This window comes from Mauremys mutica, chromosome 17, assembly GCF_020497125.1.
Source record: "Mauremys mutica isolate MM-2020 ecotype Southern chromosome 17, ASM2049712v1, whole genome shotgun sequence".
Lineage (NCBI taxonomy): Eukaryota > Metazoa > Chordata > Testudines > Geoemydidae > Mauremys > Mauremys mutica.
The window spans coordinates 5,914,870-5,935,347 of record NC_059088.1 but is presented as its reverse complement, the minus strand read 5'-3'; the positions used below and the strand labels follow the sequence as shown (position 1 = coordinate 5,935,347).

The 20,478-nt window shown below is 54.9% G+C and overlaps 1 pseudogene; it reads right to left on the bottom strand.

Annotated features, from left to right (window-relative positions):
• Positions 1-7,323: 7,323 nt before the first annotated feature.
• LOC123351865 lies at positions 7,324-18,871 on the bottom strand (annotated as a pseudogene).
• Positions 18,872-20,478: the final 1,607 nt, after the last annotated feature.

The following is a 20,478-nucleotide window of genomic DNA, read 5'->3' as shown; positions in this document are numbered from 1 at the left end:
GGGAGGGACACCGCAGGGCACCACCCGGGGCTCATTTCCCTGGTTAGAAGGAACAAGAGACTCAAAGACACAAACCACAGGTTCTAACCAGCCATCATGTCCATTGCCTTCCTCCCCCCACCTTGTCTGCCCCATTGCATTCTGGGAAGGGCACCAGCCCCCTATTCTGTCTGCCTCGTTGAATTCTGGGAAGGCTCCCGGGGTGCTAGCCCCCATAATCCTATCTGCCCCACTGCATTCTGGGAAGGCTCCTGGGCACCTATCCCCCCTACCTATCTGCCCCACTGCATTCTGGGAAGGCTCCTGGGCACCTATCCCCCCTACCTATCTGCCCCACTGCATTCTGGGAAGGCTCCTGGGCACCTATCCCCCCTACCTATCTGCCCCACTGCATTCTGGGAAGGCTCCCGGGGTGCTAGCCCCCCAACACTGTCTGCCCCATTGCATTCTGGGACGGCTCCCTGGAATTCTCGGGTCTAACAGGCTCGGTGGTGGGGCAGCCGGGGGGTTACAGGCGCTCGGCCCAGGAGAGGCGCTAACGGCCCAGGAGAGGCGCTAACGGCCCCTCTGGCCCGAGGGGCTCGGAAACAAGGCCACAGCCCAGGGCCCCAAGTTGGAGCCACTGCGGCCTGTGGCTGGGAGCCAGCCTCCGAGGGCTGCTCTGGGGCCAGGCAGATCACAACAACGGTCCCTTTGTCCTTCGGGCCACGCCTGGGCTGAGGTCACTGGGCCCTGGACACCCCCGGCCACACGCTCAGCTGCCGGCGGCTGCGTCATTTTGCGCAGCTGCTGCACCCGCAAATAGATTGTTTTCCCCTTTCAGTCACCCTGGGCTGCTATTCTGAGCGTCTCCTTTCTGTTTATAGCCCTGTTTATAGCCCCCACCGCAGCGCCTGGGACCCGCCCACGGCCGGTTTCCTGAGGCCGTGATCTGCAAAACAGAAATGGAACGCTTCAAAACCAATAAGGAAACTCACTCGTTTGGGAGATTGCAGTGAGAATCAGGGGCTGTTATGATGTTAGCAGGGTGCTGCCCAGAGCTGGGGAGAGAACTCAGGAGTCCTGGCACCCAGCTCCAACCATTAGACCCCACTCCCCTCTCGGAGCTGGGGAGAACCCAGGAGTCCTGCCTCCCAGCCCCCCTGCTCCAACCCACCAGCTCCCACTCCCCTCCCAGAGCCGGGGAGAGAACCCAGGAGTCCTGGCTCCCAGCCCCCCTGCTCTAACCACTAGACCCCACTGCCCTCCCAGAGCCAGGGAGAGAACCCAGGAGTCCTGGCTCCCAGCCCCCCTGCTCTAACCCACTAAACCCTCCATCCCTTCCTAGATCTGGGAATAGGACCCAGGAGTCCGGACTCCCAGCCCAATGGATAGGCACCTAGAGGCTTATCTCAGTTAAGTGTCTCTGCTTTCGTTTTTGTTCCTTTGTGATTTCTTAACCTCTTTTACTGCTCAGGAGAGAAGGCACCACAGAACCACAACAAATAGAGACAACGGCTGGTTTCGCAGGGCCACCAAACGCTGTATCTGCGGCACTGCTGAGTGGCAGCCAGCTCAGGGGCGGAGCGGCCGGCCCCGCCGCACCACCCGGGTGAAACTTCAGCCCAAAGTGCAGCGACCGAGCCCTGAAACGCAACGGCCGTCAAGCTGGCCGGGAACTTTCCGACGCTGTTTGATCGACAGGGAGAAAATGTGGGTTTGTTGGTGTCGTAGGAAGAGAGCCTGAGACGTAAGGCCTTGTATCCAAGGCCTTGTATCCGAGGCCTGGGCTAAAGTAGTCAAAACTTTACTACTATAAACCAACGACAAACTGTGAGCAAGAGGCTGGACCTGCTCGCAGGATCGGGCAAGAACAGGGCTGATCCTGCAGAAACACACATTGCTAAGAAGCGCTAGGCACAGAGCGCTCACGCAAACACACCCTGATAGCAAATGGTACCAGAACATCCCGATATCAAGGATGGTACGAAACCGTCCCCCCCGGATAACGGGAACGCACTGACCCCTCCTGAAAGATCAGGTCAGGATGACAGTACGTCGTAGAGATGTTTTAATCAAGCCAACATGTACAAGGCGATGGGTGAGAACTGGCCACGTCAGAGGGGCACTAGGTAATTGGTTTGTATCTCAGGGAGTGTCTTTGTCTAGCCTCGGGAGGAACGGAAAGTCCCGCCGGTCACTGAGCTGGTCCATTGTTACGGGGTGAGGGAGCGGACTCACCCCTGCGGCGCCTCCTGCTGGTCGTCCATGGGAATTGGCTCTTCCAGCATCCTGGAGCGCCCCCTGCAGGCTGGTGATCCGCCTTACCCCGGCCCCCATGTCTCTCCCAGGACCCCGGTGCCCTTTTCTCTGGGCTGCTGCCCCCCTGGCAGTATCCCCCCACTCTGGGTCTCCCCACCCAGGGGAACCCCCACCCACTAGCCCCACCTCACCTCAGTGTACGGCTACTGCCAGTCCCCATATAGCCCCACTCCCCGGGGCAGACGGCAGTGTTGGCCCCTCATCACCGGCAAGGTGGGGGCTGGACCTGCTGCCTTGGCCTACCCCTTGCAACCCCAGTAACCATTGGCCTTGTGCTAGGCTGCAGCCTGGGGCTTTCCTAGGCCAGAGCTCCCCAGCCCAGCTCCCTGCAGCCAGGCCCCTCTCCCTCTACCAGCAGAGAGAGAGTCCTGAGCTCCTGCCTGCCCTGGCCTTCTTATAACGCCCGGTTGGTCTGTTTGGGGCGTGGCCCCAGCTGCAGCCACTTCCCCCCATCAGCCGGGGCCTTGCTCCCTTCCCCAGCGCCAGTGCTCTGCAGGGCTTTTCCAACCCCTTCAGGGCTGGAGCGGGTGCTCACCCTGCTACATACGGGCATACCTGTATTAGTGATCCGGTAGAGTCTGCAGGATACTAGTACTGTGCTTCGTGGATAATAAACCTGGCTATGTGCCTTCGTCCCTTAACGGATCTTATGGTCATTGGGTGCTTCGCTCAAGGTCTGCTGTGCCGGCTGCCTGCGCAGAGCTGGGGCAGCACACAGGGGAAACACACACACACACACACACACACAACCAAACAGCTAATTACAGTTGGAATTGAAATGTTTGTCCAAAATGTCTCAGGTTCCCCAACACTTTTGTCTGGAAGATTTCTCAGGGCTAAGAAGGAAAGTCTGGGTAACACTAGACAGAAAGACCCTCCCCCAACCACCCTCCCCCGCCAGATTAGCCAAAAGTCCAGTGGCGAGCGCTTTCACCTGGGCTGGAGGAGACCCAAATATGAGATCAGGATCCTGTCGCTCCGGGCGCTGCCCAGACCACAACTGAGATTAGGGCCCCGTCGCGCCAGGTGCTGTACAGACCTCGACTGAGATCGGGGCCCCCTCACGCCAGGAGGTGTACAGACCTCGACTGAGATTGGGGCCCCGTCACGCTGGGCACTGCCCAGACCCCGACCGAGATCAGGCCCCGTCGCGCCAGGCGCTGCGCAGACCCTGTCTGAATCAGGAAGAGCAGGGACTTAAATGTGGGTTTCCCACATCCCAGCTGATTTCCCTAACCCACGGACCCCTCGCTACTCCAGCACAGGGAGTGTGTGTGTGTGTGTGTGTGTGTATGTACGATTTCTTTCCAGAGCAGACAGACACTCATGTCTAAACCTCAGCGCTTGTCACAGAGCAGAATCTTGTTTTCCAACCAGCAATAACCAGGGGCTCTTCAGGGCTACTTGCCAAAACGGCCTCAAAAACCACCCACTGCAGCTCCGCAGTTCTCCTGCCAGCTTTGCCCCTGCAAACCCCTCCAGCCCAGCGACCGAGGCGCGAGGCCTCCACAGGCGCGTTGGCTTTGTCTGGAGGGGGGATCAAAGTCACCACTGGACACAACACTCCAGCTGAGGCCTGACCAGCGCGGAGCAGAGCGGAAGAATCACTTCTCGTGTCGTGCTCACAACACTCCTGCTAACACAGCCCAGCATGACGGTCACTTTTTTTACAACAGCGTTACACTGTTGACTCATTTCGCTTGGGATCCAGTCTGGCTCCCAGATCCCTTCCCGCAGGCTCCTTCCTAGGCAGCCGTTTCCCATTCTGTGTGTGCAGCTGATTGTTCCTTCCCAAGTGACGCACTTTGCATTTGTCCTGATTGAATTTCATCCTATTTACCTCAGACAGTTTGTCCAGCTCAGTTTGGATTTTCATCCTGTCCTGTCCTCCAAAGGCCTTGCAGCCCCTCCCAGCTGGCTGTTGTCTGCAGGCTCTATCAGTGGGCTCTCTCTGCCACGATCTAAACCATTGACAAAGACACTGAACAGAACCGGACTCAGAATCAACCCCTGCGGGACCCACTCGTTATGTCCTTCCAGCCTGACGGTGAGTCACTGATAACGACTCCCTGGGAACGGTTTTCCAACCAGTTATGCACCCACCTTATAGTAGCTCCACCTAGGTTGTATTCCCCCCGTTTGTTTACGAGAAGCTCATGCCAGACGGTATCAGAAGCTTTACCACAAAATGCCACAAAAGGGCCCTGGACTGCTGCTTTCGGAGGGAAATGGACCCCCCGCCCCGGCAGACATCGCTGGATCCCCTGGGCTTGCAGGGTCCACGTGGGGGGAATTGGCCCCTACGTATGCCGTGCCCGGGACCGGCGCGTGGGGGTGAATTCCCAGGCCTGTCTTCAGCCAGGAGTCGTCGTTCGCTGTCTCCGCCGAGCGCCCGGATGACGCGGTTCCCGTGGGCCCGTCTCCTGTGCAGCAGCAAAGAAACCCACCAGAACGAGGCGGGGGCGGGCCGGGGACTCGCTCCACTGCAGGACGAAGGCCTCGCTGCCTTCTCAACAACCGATCCCCGCCCTGGTCTCCTCTGCCCCACACCAGATGCGCCAGGCAGGGGCTAGTCCGCTCCAGGCTGGGGCGATCGAATCCAGGCTGGCGAAACGGAGAGAACACCGGGCCTGGCAGTGACGGGAGGTTTGGGTCTCAGTCCAGCCGGCCGGGCTGCGGGGCAGGGGTCCATGCGAGGGATGGGGAAGAAATGGGCACAGAGTCAGAGACATGTGGGGCTGGAGGGACCTTGCGAGGTGCCCGCTGTGACGGGTTGGATCACAGAAACCCCCTTGGGAACTGCCACCTGACGTGCCCTGCTTTCCCTGCCAGCCTGGGACCCCAGCACCCTGTCCTGCTGAGCCAGACACGCCCGTCTGCGCCAACACAGCCCCAGGGTCCGAACCAAGTGCCCCAAAGCTGCAGACTTACCTGAAAGCAGCTCACAGAAGTGTTCCTGCCTTTCACACACAGATGCCCAACTCCCAATGGGGTCTAAACCCAAATAAATCCATTTTACCCTGGATAAAGCTTATACAGGGTAAACTCATGAATTGTTCACCCTCCAGAACACTGATAGAGAGAGATGCATGGCTGTTCCCCGCCCCCCCGGTATACCCTGAGTTAATTAATAAGTAAGCAGTGATTTTATTAAATACAGTCAGTAGGATTTAAGTGGTTCCAAGTAGTAATGGACAGAACAAAGTGAATTATCCAGTAAAATAAAATAAAACACGCAAATCTAAACCTACTACAGTAACGCAACTGAATACAGGCAAGATCGCACCCTTAGAGATGTTCCAATGAGTTTCTTTTCTCAGACTGGAGACGCCTTCCTAGTCTGGGCCCAATCCTTCCCCCGGTCCAGCCCTTGTTCCAGCTCAGGTGGTAGCTGGGGGATTCCTCGTGATGGCTCCTCTCCCCCTTTGTTCTGTTCCACCCACTTATCTCTCTTTTGCGTAAGGCGGGAATCCTTTGTCCCTATGGGTCCCCCTCCCTCCCCGCCATTCTCAATGGAAAAGCACCAGGTTAAAGATGGATTCCAGGTCAGGTGACATGATCCCATGTCACTGCAAGACTCCATTGCCCACTTGCCAGCACACACGTGTACAGGGAGACGTACAGGTAAAACACACCCATCTGCGGTCAATGGTCCTGGCTGATGGGAGCCATCAAGATTCCAAACCACCATCAATGGCCCCCACTTTGCATAGTTACAATAGGCCCTCAGAGTGATAGTTGATATTTCTAGTTCCAGATACAGGAGTGGTACATTTATACAAACAGGACGACCACACTCGGTAGATTAGAAGCTTTGTAATGATCCCTTACAAGGGACCTTTTGCACGCAGCACATTCCAGTTCATAGAATCAGAGAATCTCAGGGTTGGAAGGGACCTCAGGCGGGATCTAGTCCAACCCCCTGCTCAAAGCAGGACCAAACCCAACTAAATCATCCCAGCCAGGGCTTTGTCAAGCCTGACCTTAAAAACCTCTAAGGAAGGAGATTCCACCACCTCCCTAGGGAACCCATTCCAGTGCTTCACCACCCTCCTAGTGAAAAAGTTTTTCCTAATATCCAACCTAAACCTCCCCCTCTGCAACTTGAGACCATTACTCCTTGTTCTGTCATCTTCTACCACTGAGAACAGTCTAGATCCATCCTCTTTGGAACCCCCTTTCAGGTAGTTGAAAGCAGCTATCAAATCCCCCCTCATTCTTCTCTTCTGCAGACTAAACAATCCCAGTTCCCTCAGCCTCTCCTCATAAGTCATGTGCTCCAGCCCCCTAATCATTTTTGTTGCCCTCCACTGGACTCTCTCCAATTTATCCACATCCTTCTTGTAGTGTGGGGCCCAAAACTGGACACAGTACTCCAGATGAGGCCTCACCAGTGCTGAGTAGAGGGGAATGATCACATCCCTCGACCTGCTGGCAATGCCCCTACTTATACAGCCCAATATACCGTTAGCCTTCTTGGCAACAAGGGCAACTGCTGATTCATATCCACTTCTCGTCCACTGTAACCCCCAGGTCCTTTTCTGCAGAACTGCTGCCCAGCCATTTGGTCCCTAGTCTGTAGCAGTGCATGGGATTCTTCCGTCCTAAGTGCAGGACTCTGCACTTGTCCTTGTTGAACTATAGTCACTCATTAGCATATTTTTATAAAATCATATCGACTGTAACGTCACACCCACGTCCAGCCCCCGGCGCTGAGGCAGGGCCAGGTGAGCCCAGACCAGCCCCAATGTGGGTTTGTCCAACCTGGAGCTAAAACTCTCCAGTGCCGGGATCCCACAGCCCCCGGGAGCCGATCCCAGAGCTGAGCTGCCCTGGGAGTTTGAGAGCTTCCCACCTCCGACCTCGACCTCCCCTGCGGCACCTGAGCCGGCTCCTGGTTCTCCTTCCGCCAGGGCCTGGAGACAATGGCTCCCCGGCCGCGGTATAAAAACCTCTCGCCCATTCGAGGGCTGTTGTCAGGTGCCTCCCACTCCCCCGTCTCCGACTGAACGCCCAGTTCCTTCAGCCTTTCCTCCGGGGCAGGTTTCCGAACCTCGGAGCACGTCTGTTACCTGTCTGGGCTCCCTCCAGCTTCTCCACATCTCCCCTAGAGCGCGGAGCCCCGAACCGGGCCAGGCTCCAGCCGGGGCTCAGCAGCACCGAGCGGAGCAGGACACGACCTCCCGGGTCGTACCGACGACAGGCCTGTTAGTACAGCCCTCAATGGCATTGGCCTGGGTCGCAACAGCCTCCGGCGTTGACACAAGCAGCCTTCCTGGCTTGGAGCTGGGCCAATTTCAATCAACGAGGTTGAAATTTACCCGTCTACAGAGGGTTTCATTTCGGGGGTGTGGGGGGGAGTTTGTGCCGGCCCCTCTCTGCAGGAGGGGTGGGTTTCACACGCCGCTTCTGGAGAGAGTTTGGGAGTTTCTGGCTGCTGTCTGGGTGCTGGGAGGCCCACGGCTGTTGTGGCTGGTAAAATCTAGAGGTAGGCGCTGAGCTACTGCAGGGATGGGCAGGGTGTGAAACCTTGGGCTGGTGCGGGGAGAGAGAGACAGTTTGCCTACCACTCACACCAGTATCCCACTGCTAGCACCAGTGTCCCACTGCTAGCACCAGTATCCCACCACTCACACCATGATTCCACCACTCGCACCATGATTCCACCGCTAACACCAGGATCCCACCACTCGCACCAGGATCCCACCACTCGCACCAGTGTCCCACAACTCGCACCAGTGTCCCACCACTCGCACCAGTGTCCCACCGCTGACACCAGGATCCCACTGCTGTCCGCAGTGTCACCCTCTCTGCTGAGTGGTTGCAAAACTTCTGACCTTGAAAGCCAGTTCCCCATCGTTCTCCGCCAGCTCCGGTTGTTAGTGACTCTGAGGGCAGCTGTGTTTTTCACTTTCCATCTGGATTTTCCCCAGAGTTGCTGAGCAAGGGTCATGTCAATACAATGGCACATAAAGGAGATAAGGGCGGAGTGGAAGCTTTACCCCTGACTCCCAGGAACCAGGCAGTTTCCTCTTACTTGCCTTTGGCCTCAAGCCAGGAATGTTTCCTGTAAATATGACAATTGCCCTGAGCTCCTGTGTAATGTTGCTCCGCAGGTGACAATCGGCTCCCAGGCCTCATCCCCTCGTGACGCTGGTTGAAGCTCGTGCTGCACTCGGCTCCCCCAGCCCCCGATCAGTGCAGCTGCCCTGGGGCTAAACCCCAAAGTAAATATTCTGCATCGATTACAGCCCCATTTCACAATCGTGGAGTCATCAGCACTGCGGGTCGGCACGGTGCCAAATCAAACCTGCAGGGAGACAGGGCCTGTGCTGCCCCACCCTAGAAGTGGCTGCATCTCAGCTCCGGGTAAAGGATCCCTGTATAAACAGCCCCGGTGCCCCACCCCAGAGACAGCTGCATCTCAGCGCTGGGTGACCAGCAGTGTGGACATTGCAGGGGAGACCCACAGGGTCCCAGAGCCCAGGCTTCAGCGCAGGTGCAAAATAAAACCTACGTTCTACGTTCCCAGAACCCCATGCGGGTGCCCAGGGTTGCCGGCACAGAGGGCCGAGGACAGCAACAGTGGGGGTTTGTTGCCCGGTGTGCGCTGCACTAATTAACACACCAGGGTGGAGAAGCAAAACCAGGTTTATTTGAGCCCAAATAAGGTGCAAGGGAGACATCGCAATCTCAAATCCTGCACACAGATACAAGCCGTTTTTCTCTTCTTATACATGATTTCAGCTAAGCATTCCCCATTACCCCCCACACTCCTCCCCCTTACCCCCCCTGCTTCCCCCTCCCGTCTATTCCCATGTAGCAAATACACTTTGCAATGGCAATTACATGAAGCAGTTAAGTCATACTTGGCAAAAACCACTGTAGCTCGTTAGTAACTCTTCTGTGAACAGTTATCTTGTCTCACTGTTATTCTGCCTTCCCTTCCTCCTCTTCAGCCAGGTGCAAGCAGGCCTTATAATTGCCTCCTGGTATCAGTGTTGCACTGATAACTAGCTGAGGTCGATTAAAGTTTAGCTTGAGGCCCTCTAGGCATGTGTAGAATAACTTTGGTTCATTCAGGCCTAATACAGATGCCTGATGCCACCAACACCAGGGTGTGGATATACACAGAGCCGAGCAAATTCTTCCGTGGCTAATGCATCTGACAGCGCCTCAGTCTCATGCGGACGGCTCAGCAACGGGCAGCCCGCACACAACACCACACCGGGGGCTTTTATTTCGGATCCTGATTTATTTGGTGAATTTGCTAATGCACAGAGAGATTCCAGCCAGCCGTGAGGTACCGGGACAGACACACCCATGCGCTGGGCAGACCCTTAGCTATGCAGCGGCCCCTTTGCATTGCCCGGCAGTGTGGAGGGGCCTCGGAGGGGGTGCAGCTGGGACTTCAGGCCTTTATTCACAGGCACCAGGTGCTGCGTGGGCCGTGCTGGGCGGGGGACAGGCGAGCAGCTTCACCAGCAGAGCCCAGTCAGGCCAGGCAGGTAGAGGGCAAAGGAGAATCTCCCCAGCACCGGGCTGCCCTCAGAGGGGGTTGTTTGGGGAGGGGGATTGTTTTAAGAGCAGGTGTTTGTGGCAGGCCAGTTGTTTCAAGAGCGGGTACTGTAGGGGTGGTGGGTGTTTCAACGGTGGCGGTGGGTGTTTCATGGGCGGTTGTTGTAGGGATGGTGGTGGTGGTTGTCATTATGATGGTGATGGTGTTGATTGGTGTTGTGACGGTGACGGTTGTTTTGGTGATGGTGCCAGTGGTGGTTGGTGTTTTGATGGTGGTGGTGGTTGCTGTGATGGTGGTGTTGATGGGTGGTGTTAGGAGGGTGATGGTATTTGTTGTTGTTATGATGGTGGTAGTGACTGTGATGGTTGTTGTGGGGATGGTTATTTCAAGAGTGGTTTGTATAGTGGGGGTGGGGTGGTTGTTTCGAGGGTGGTTGTTGTAGTGGGGGTGGGGGTGGTTGTTTTGAGGGTGGTTGTTGCCATGGGGGTTGTGGCGGTTCTGTGAGCCGGAACGGAGGTTGCCCGTATACAGATGTATATGTAGGCTCCTGAAGCCAAGAAAGTTCCAGATTTAATCTCTTTTGCGGATGCAGTAGCGCAGCCTTTTGCAGCAAATGTTAAAAGAGTTGAACCAGAAGGAGGAAATCAGCCTGTTATTAGGCGGGGGCAGCTCTGGTTCCTTCTCTGCCCCCAGAACCTCTGTCTCCACCATCCAGCGGTTCCCACCTCTGCCTCCCGTTCCCACCCCCCGGTGCTCTCCCTGCTCTCGCTGTAACCGGCCACGGCAGGGCGGGCGTCTGGTCCCCTCCTGCCTCCCCCGTGCCCCTTTCTGCAGCTCCACATGAGACTGAAGCTGGAGTTTGGAGCCAGCTGATCTCCGGGGGCGGCTCCTTCCCCAGCGCGCGGCCCTCCAGGGAACACACCCGGCTCTCACCGTCCCCGGCAGCACCGGCTTAGCTGTCCCCGTGCTCCCTGCTGACGTGCGTGAGCCATTCATTAATGTGCTTTGAGCTGGTGCCCTGCCAAGGCGCTCGAACGAGCTGTTCACGTGCATCAGCAGGGGGCACACGGAGAGCTGGATTCACACCCCGGCTCAGCGCTGTCTAACTGTGCGTGTGGACAAGCCATTAAAGAGGGACGGTAAAAACAGACCCCTACGTACCGTCCAGTAGAGCCGAGTTACAGTTACCTGCATCGTTGCATCGTGTGGTGCCGATCCTCAGATACCTGCCGTTCCCAAGAGTGACAGTGACGGGGTCTTTCATGCCACCAGTAGAGTCACTTCGACATTGGCTGCAGAAGCCCGTGCTCCTTATTCCACCTGCTGTAAAGAAAGAAAACAGAGAACAGAGCTGAGAGGCTGGGAGGGGAACCTGGAGGAGGAGCAGGGAGGTTATTTTACCTCCGGGTCTGGCCCTGGGGCGACGCTGCTGGGAGCCTGTGCCCAGTTCTGGGCCCCACCGTTCAGGAAGGAGGTTGGTCAGTGGCAGAGAAGAGCCGTGAGGACGATTGAAGGGTTAGAAAACCTGCCCTAGCGCGAGAGATGCCAGGGGCTCGATCCATGGAGCTGAACACAGAGACGTGACGTGATCCCCGTCTGCCAGAACCTACCCGGGGAACAAACGTTCACTGACGGGCGCCTCAGTCGGGCGGCGGAAGGTCGGACGCCGTCCCGTGGCTGGGAGTTGGAGCCAGACACACTCAGACTGGGAATAAGGGGAAGGTTTTTCACAGGGAGGGTCATTAACCACTGGGACCATCTCCCAGGGGCCGGGGTGGATTCTCCATCAGGGACAATGTCTAAAGCCAGACGGGAGGTTTCTCTCCCAGCTCTGCTCCAGGGATGATCTGGGGCAGGTCTCTGGCTTGTGCTGAGCAGAGGTCAGATGAGATGATCCCAACGGTCCCTTGTGGCCCTGGGGACTAGGACTCGGTGGCCGTGTCTGCACTGCAGAGTAAACCCAGGTTAGCCATGCCCTGGGGTGAGCGTCCGCACTGCGAAGCCTCCCGGGGGTTGGATCCACCTGGACACCACCTGGCCGGTGCTGCACTAACCCCGGGGCAGCGCTAGGCCTTTGGGGGCATGTCCCAGGGCTCCTAGCGCTGCCCTGAGCTGGGCCGTTCTCTGCCGCGAGTCTCTGCGACGGCGTCTCTGCCTGAGAGCCGGGTAGAGCCGGAGCCGGCTGCAGGGAACGTGGGGTTTGAAACATCACCCAGGGCTGTGCAAACCGGCAGGTGATTTCAGTGCAGGAGAAGGGAGTGGGGAGAAGGGCAGGAAAACACGGCTCTGCAGGAATTATGGGAAGGCGTTGGAGGACTATCGGCACCGTGTGAAGTAACCCAGGTTACAGCCGCGTCCCCACTGCAGAGTAGGCGGGTTCCAGCCAAGTTAAAGCGGAACCAAGGTCTAAGCTGCACCCTGAACTGCGTCATTTGTGACTGTGCTGGGAAAATTTCCTGAGTGTGGTCAGAGAGAGAGAGAGGGAGAGAGAGCTGGGTGGATGGGTATAGATAGATAGATAGATAGATAGATAGATAATGACAGAGCACATTAAAACTGATGCTGTGCTATGCATCCTTCTTACAGGGTAAATGGAAGGAACTGTTAAATCTCTTTAATCCAGTGGGAGGATGAACAAAGCCAGGTCTGTAACTCAGGTTTTCGATTCCAAAGGGCAAACGTTGAGAAATGACGGAAACTAGTGAAATCCGCCGGCCTGAAGAGCTCAGGGAGCTGAACACGGGGAAGGTTTGGAATCTCTTTAAGTCAAAAGGGCAAAAACCATCTTGAATTTGCATCCCAAGCCAGGGGAAGAAAGTTGTTCAGCAGGGCTCCAGCCCTGAGCAGGGGACTAAGAGCTCCAGACAGGACATTGGGAACAAGCCGACACTCTACCAGGGATCTGATCACCAATTTCCTTTTTTAACATGATTCAGAACGTGCATTTTCACCCAAAGCAGCTTTGCTTGTTGCAGCGCAGCCGTCCATTGCGGAGCTGAAAACGTAGTGAATGAAATTCAGTAACTAAAGCCCCAGGGGTGAAATCCTGGCCCCGCTGACGTCAATGGGAGATTTACAACTGACTCCAATGGGGCCAGATTTCAATGGCACGTAGCCGCCGTTATTGTGCAGTTCTCGATAGGAGTCTCGCAGGTCTCCGGGAGGCCGTAGCATGTGCCACATGTCAGGGTACCTGCTGGGGGATGAAGAACTAGTGTTTCCTTGTTACTGTGCGTGACAGTGTCACTCTGACACGTCCCTTAGCCCCAGTCCTCACCCTCTGCCCCAAACAAGCTGAGGGGTTAACGGACCCGATTTCCTCCCGGACGCTCGGCAATTGCACAATCTCAGCCCCTGGGCCAGCGGTACCTGGGGGTCAGACTGGGGACGGGTGGAGGGGATGATGCTCTTCCCAAGCTCTGCCCACAAAATAAGCTCCGCCCACCCCAGATGTGGCTCCTGTTGTGCAGGTATTCACAGGACTGGGTCTCACGCGCACCTGGATGGGGGAATTTAATTACAGAGTCACTGAGCACAGAAACGCGTTCCGGCCTTGGTTGCATTCCTAACGAGCTTTGCTCCCGGGGGGGTCGAGATGGGTAGGGGACTTCCAGGCGGAATCCAGGAGTCTAAAGAGAGAGGGGGAGAGAGAGAGAGTGTTTGGAAACTGACTGATGAACAGTGCAATGGAAAAGCTGGGGGCTATTTATATCCAAGTATTAACGCGAGGCTCAGATTTAGCTAGCATAGAATCGTAGGACTGGCAGGGACCTTGCGAGGTCTCTAGTCCAGCCCCCTGCACTCATGGCAGGACTAAGGATTATCTAGACCTTCCCTGACAGGGGTTTGTCCGACCTGCTCTTCAAAATCCCCAGTGATGGAGATTCCACCACCTCCCTGGGCAATTTACCCCGGTGCTTAACCACCCGGACAGGCAGGAAGTTTTTCCTAACGTCCAACCAGCAGGTGGTGGTTTTGTATTGGCTGAATCTGCAGCCTGGTTCTCTTGAACGCACACGAGTAAGGCCGGGTCGACACCAGAAACGTTTGCTGGCACAGCTCTGCGGGGCGGGTGCGTGATCTCCTGGGACATCGCTGTGCAGGCTAAAGCCCCAGCATGGGGCAGTTATACCGGCAGAAAACCCCTTTTACCCATAGACGTTATTTCTGCCTCCTACGGACGCTGTCCCACGGTGTGTAACTGAAACATTCATTGGAGCAAGAGCCTGAGTCTCCCAACCTCCAGGTCCATTCTTCTCTCACTTGTGCGCTCGTTCGCTGTGACCCAACAAACAAGGGGACTCTCACGCAGGAGCAGGGAGGGGATTTTCCCTCTGGCTTTGGCCCTGGGGCGACGCTGCTGGGATCCAGTGTCCAGTTCCAGGGCCCACGGTTCAAGGGGGAGGTTGGTCGGTTGCAGAAGAGCCACGAGAATGAGGAAAGAATTAGAAAACCTGCTTCACAGCGACAGGCTCCAGCAGCTCGGTCCACTGAGCTTAGCACAGAGAAGGTCCAGGGGTGACCTGATCCCGGCCTGTCAGTCCCTACACGGGGAACGAATATTTACTAACGGGCTCTTTGATCCAGCAGAGGAAGGTCTGGTGCGATCCCATGGCTGGAAGCTGGAGCTGGACAAACTCAGACTGGGAATAAGGCAGGGTTCTCACCACAAATGTTTTGGTGGCCTTGGAGTGCAGCCACCAACTCTTTTCCTAAAATTATTTATTTTTCCTTAAGTTAATAAAGGAATATGCGCCTACGTACCTCCAAATCATTGTCGTTTAGTTATGTAAGGTTTGGGGTTTCTTTCTTGCAGATTCAGTCATAAAAATCATGCCCAGTTATCGCCATTCTTCACCGGACCTAACGGAATGGAAACACATTTGCGCATTCTTGTCTTTTTCATGATGGTTTCTTTTGCTTGTTTGGTAAAAGTGGTCGTCTGTCCAACAATTTAAAAATACTTTGAGATAATAGAAGTCCAAATAATAATGAAAAAAGATATGTGCAAATAGGTCCAATTTTTTTATTTGAGAAACGGAAAAAAAAAGGCAACCCAACAGTAATGATACTATGAACAGCAAACTCAATCCTTTTATATTGTATCTTAGAAATACAATGTGAAAATAGCAAAAAGAACAGGAGTCCTTGTGGCACCTTAGAGACTAACGAATTTATTTGAGCATCAGCTTTTGTGGGCTACAGCTCACTTCATCAGATAAAAGTTCTGGGTTTTACCACATCCACTGTGTGGCTCCGATTACTTGCAATACACTCAGCAGCTCTTTGAAAGGAAAGTCTGCAGGATCTTGTGCCTCTTGTGAAATTAGAAGAGAAGATTCAAGGTTTGCATCAGTGAAGCGGTTTCAATCCATGTTTTTCGGGAAATGCAGGGCACCGAATGCCCTCTCCCACGGCACAGGAGTAAAAATGGACAAGCAAAGCAATGCTAGGGGCTTGTAGGTGTCCTCAGACAGGTACACGTTACTCCAGAACTCCTGTACTTTAACCGCCGGCGGACTGAAGTGTGTTTTCATTCTTGAATCATTGCACATTTCAGCATGAGGAACCTGAGAGTCATTAAATCCAAAGAGTCGGCGGAAGCTCACCTGGCTTGCAAGGCAGTTAGTTTGTTTGCAGCCAACAAAGCCGAACCAGAATTGTTGAATGGGTCCGTCACAAAGAGGCACTGATGGAAAAAGTTTCCCTCACTGAAACGATTTTCAAGATCCTCCCAGAAGATACTCAGGGATTCGGTTACCACTAAGCCGATTTTTTCCGTCAGATTCTCATCCTGACAGCTGAGAAACTGACTAAGCTTGTAAAACACTGAAAAGGCCCGTTCCTCTTGTAGGTGCTGGATGCTTGGGGGGCCAGGTTTGTATAATTTTTGGTGGTGCCCAAGCAGAGCTGTCCCGTCCATAGGATGGACTGGGGCAAGCATCCCAGGCTTGTGCTCTGGGGGGCCCCGTGCTTCAGGGGGACGCAGGGTCCAGGGCGGCCTGGGGGGGCAGTGGAGGGGCCGGCGCTGTCAGCAGCGAACGACCCAGCCCCAGCCTGCACCGCTCTCCTTCTTCCCACCCCGCCCCCACTCCACCCCTTCCCCCAAACCCCCACCCTGCCCCCACTCCACCCCCTCCCCGCCCCCATTCCTTTGGTCTGACCCATTCGTATGTTCTTATGTTCAAGCACCGACGGTCGAAAGGGCTCGCCGTGACTTTTCCAGCTCTTTCATTTTGCAGAACAGTCACCAGATCTTTTGTTCTCCTCTGTACCGTGCCATTGCCCCGTGGCAGCTCTCCGAAAAGCTCACTTTCTGGTTCTACGGCCAGAACCATTTTCTTCAGGCGTTCTCCATCGCTGAGTGGTTTCCTTGCTTCCCGCATAAGTAGTGCAACTTTAAAAGTCGCCCCTTGAATTTGATCCCCCGTATTCAAAAAATCTTTGAGCTGCCGCTGTTGTCTTTCGAACTCGGTTCTTGCATCATGTGACAGCTTGCGCCTCTGAAACTCGTCGTGGTAATTCTGTTCCAGCTAGCGTGACGTTGCATTGCATGCATTCTGATTTGGTGAATTTCTCTCTTACAAACAGCACTCGCTGCCACGTGCTCGGAAACGGAATCAGACGGCGTCAGAAACACGAGAAACTGCATTTCCCACTGGCCCTGAAACGTTCGTTTTTCTTCCATATTCCACTTTTCTTAGCCGGAGGTGGCTCCTGCGGGACCATCTCTGTATCACATCCGGGGCGCTCTCTGGCACGGATTGTCTGAACAACTTTCTGATATCCGTTCGTGTTGTTACCTCTATTGCCCGAACAATCTCAGCCTAATCACACTCCGCCCAGGGATTCCTGCCGAGCAGGAGGTTGACCCATAGCTGCTTACGGCACGACAGTAAAAACACAGCGTGGCTAGGTTTGGGGATGTGAAAGGAAACCACATCTACGTTATTCAGCTCTGCCTGAGCTGTAGTAATGTTTAGAAGGGAACGAGTCTGAATTAGGAGTTATGGTGTTTGCAAGGCAGCTTTAAAACTTGGCATCTCAGCGACTGTCGGGGTGCTCTGGTGCATAGGAGTATTTTGACGACTATCTCTGGGGGAGCAGGGTGGTGTGGATTCAACCAGGACCAAACAGGGCCTTATGGGTGGGCGATGTGGCCAACCACCATGGTGCCGTGGTGAGGAGAGTGCCAGGGACAAGAGGCCAGGAGTGGGGCAGGCCTGGGGTGCGAGGCCGTGGAAGGGAGCTTGGGACCATGGTAGGGAAGCAGCAGGGCCCCTGGGTGATGGGGCGGTGGGTGGGGAGCCCGGGAGGCAGCGGGAGCTGGGGCGATGGGGGCAGAGCTGAATTTGTAATGAAAGAGGCGTCAGGGCGCGAGCTGGGGGGCTGCTGGCGGGTGCCCAGCTCTGAAGGCAGGTGGCACCGGGGCGCTCACTGGGCTATGAAATGTGATATTTGTATGTGTTAAAATATCACGTTTCACAGCAAGTCCTGGCAAACGGAGACCTGGGTGGAGGGGTTGGGGGTGAGGGAGGAGGCCGCTGGTCAGCACCCTGGGCCGGCACCTGCAGGATTCCCAGGTCGGCATCCGGGGCCTGCGCTTGGGGTCTGCGACCAGAGTCAGAGGCCAACGCGCATGTCTCGAGTACTAAATCTATTCCTGACTATCCCGGGGTCTAACCTCACCGCTCCCTCCGCGGCGCGGCTCTCGCCCTCGGCAGCTCGACTCCCGCCGTATCTTATTTATGGCCCTTTGCGTTGATTTAATCTTTGATCAGAGAGCTCAGCATGTCCGGCCGCTTCTGGGGAACGGCCACTTGCAATGGAATTTCTCAGGAGTCTGAAGCAACCAGCCGGGGGCGAGAGGAACTAGGAGACCGGAGGAAGACAGAGGAAAACTGAGGCTTGGGGAGTAGAAACATTCACTTGTTCTCCCATTCATACTCCCCACATCCCTCTCTATCTATCCTCATACACCCTTATCTAGCTATCTGTCTATCTTCCCAGGGCAGGACAGTGTCGACACATCTGTGCAGCGCCTGGCACAACGGGTCCCTGATCTCTAGGTACTACCCTGGCACGTTCCTTTCTCTCTCACGTGCCAAGGGACCTGAGCTCCCTCTGGGCTAGGATAGCACTGAAATGCAGCCATCTCTGGGGTGGGGGTGAACCCCAGCCTGGGGAATGTCCGATGACAGCAGCGTTTAGGAAACAGGCCCTGGGAGATTAAATATCCTCCGAGGGGGCCCAGTCGCTTTAACAGAGACACGGGCGGAGATCGGCGACTGTCGGAAGCACAGAGAACCGAGAGAGAAACAAGCGATAACGTCGGATTGGTCCCGTGAGCGAGCAAAGGGTTAAGCTGAGCACAGCCCAGTGAGATAATTTGCGGCTTTCTGCCACCTGGGCCCTTATCAGGAACCCTCCGTGCTGCTTCCTCCATCTATATAAACGAGGTGCCCAGTTTGCATAGCCAGAGAACCTGCTTCCCCATCCTCGCCAGCGCCGGCCCTGGCAGGCTGAAGGTAAGACTGCCCCGGCCCACTGCCCTCTCCTCGCCCATGAGACCCAAAGTCACACGCGGGAGGATTGTCCGAAACTGGGCCCTAGGAGCCGATCGACGTTTTCCACTGAGAAAAGTTTCCCACCCGCGCTGACGTTCCTTCAACCGAACCCTGCGGGTGTTTTGAACGGGGAGTAAACGTTCCCCTTTTCCATCCCGCAGCCCCCCAATTTCACACAACGAATTCCCTCCGAGTTTGGAAATACGGTGTCTCTTTCCGCGCCAATCAGAGCGGGCCAACTCGTGTGTAAACCATTGCGAAATGGGAAAAGGCCCGAGCCGTGATTTCGATTGAGAACCGGGGGAGGGGGGGCGGTCACACAAAAGAATCCTCTTGAAAGACACCGGTGAAGAAATCCAAAAATAAAGCAGTGAGAAGATTCCTGAAACATGAAAAGCACCTGGATCTTATTGGGTTTTTACTCTTCCCATTTCTGACCAGCTCTGCCGCTGCTAAAAGGGTTAAGTTGTAATTTAAATTCCATTGCGAATCTCACTTGAGGTCTCTGTGTTGCCCAGTATGACGGTGAGCGTCTCTGGATCTCAGGTGGGGCCCTGGCACGATGGGGAACTCACCACCTGTGATTTTGGGTGGGGTCCAGGCATGCATGGCAAAATGGGAAGACCCTTCGTGTCTCGGGCAGGGTCTGTGGGGCACCTGGCATGACAGGGAACCCCCCTGGATCTCGGGCAGGATCTGGAAATTATTCCTGTGGAAATGGTAGGAAAATTCCCACGCTCTGTTCATTTTTTTTTTAAAGTTTTCCTCTGGAAAAGTGGAGTGGGGAAAGTTTTCAAAAATTAAAACAAGGGAGAAAGTAACTGTCTGATTTAAAATCATACTAATCCCTGCCCCTAGCTCTCAAAGCGCTTTACCAAGGAGGGTCAGTAGCATCACCCCTGTTTTACAGATGGAGAAACCGAGGCATGATGGGGAAGGGGTTTGTAAGCAGCAGCCTGATGAGTAGCTCTGAAGCGCAGGGCTCTGTCCAATCCATCCCGCTGCTTTGTCTCCCTGTTTAACTGTCTCTTTAAGCGAGCCAAAGTAACACTTTGGTTTAGGGTTTTTTCCTGGTTGCAAAAGGGCTCAGAAAGTTTTCTTGGGGAGGGGGTGAAATTAACTCAAACTTTCACAATTTGTTGCTGTTTTCTAACTGGGGAAACCAGACAAGAAGTGGGGAAAGGTCGATTCCGCCCCCCCCGCCGCCGCCGCCGCTTTCTTACTTTTTTGAAATTTCCACATTGGGGAAAAATGTTCTCACCCAACGGGGGGAAGAAATTCTGACTGGAGATTTTTTATCCTGGGGAAATTCCAGTGAGCAAAATCCCCGTTGTCAAGCCAAATCTTCGGATAAGGCTGCGAGGTTTCGTCCATGGGATTTGCCAGACTGGGCAAAACCGAGGTTCTCTCTTGTCCCATTATCTGGCAGATCAGATACGATGCGATAAGAAGAAAGAAACTGTCAGTTTCAGTTTTCTCTGTCTTGTAACACAAATAGGAGTCGGATTTAAAGTTTCAGGAACCTAGTGGAGTCTCAGAAAGTGCCTAATTCCCTTGGTTTCAATGGGAATTAGGAGCCGAACTCAGTTCAGTGCTTTAAAATTTCCACCTACAGGCACTTGAAAAAGTTACCCTGGGTTTGGCTCGTCCTTTATTTCCAGCTAGTTCTCAGGAGGAAAATATGAGATCCGCAGTCTCGGCTGAACTAAAAGAGGCTGCTTCCAGACACTTTAAAGCTACTTTCTACTACCAAGGCAATTCCAAGGGCCCATTTGGCTGGAGGCACCTGCTTCAGCTTTGAAATAGCGAGCAATGTGGCTATCAGTAGGGTTCAGAGTTAACCTGCTGTCTGCAGTTGTTTTTAGCTGCTGGTGCCCCCTGCAGTTGAGGCTGCCTCAATTTCCACTTTGTTCAGCCAGTGACTGTTTAGCCCCGTGTCTGGTAGTTCCTTGCTAGGATTCCACCTGGCTTTTTGGGGCAGAAGCTACTCTAGTGAGTCAGGACCAGGAACCTTAGTGAAGAGCTGAGAGACTCTGGCTTCAGTGTGTTGACTCTGGACCCTACTGACGACAGGATGGGGTGAGGAGGGGA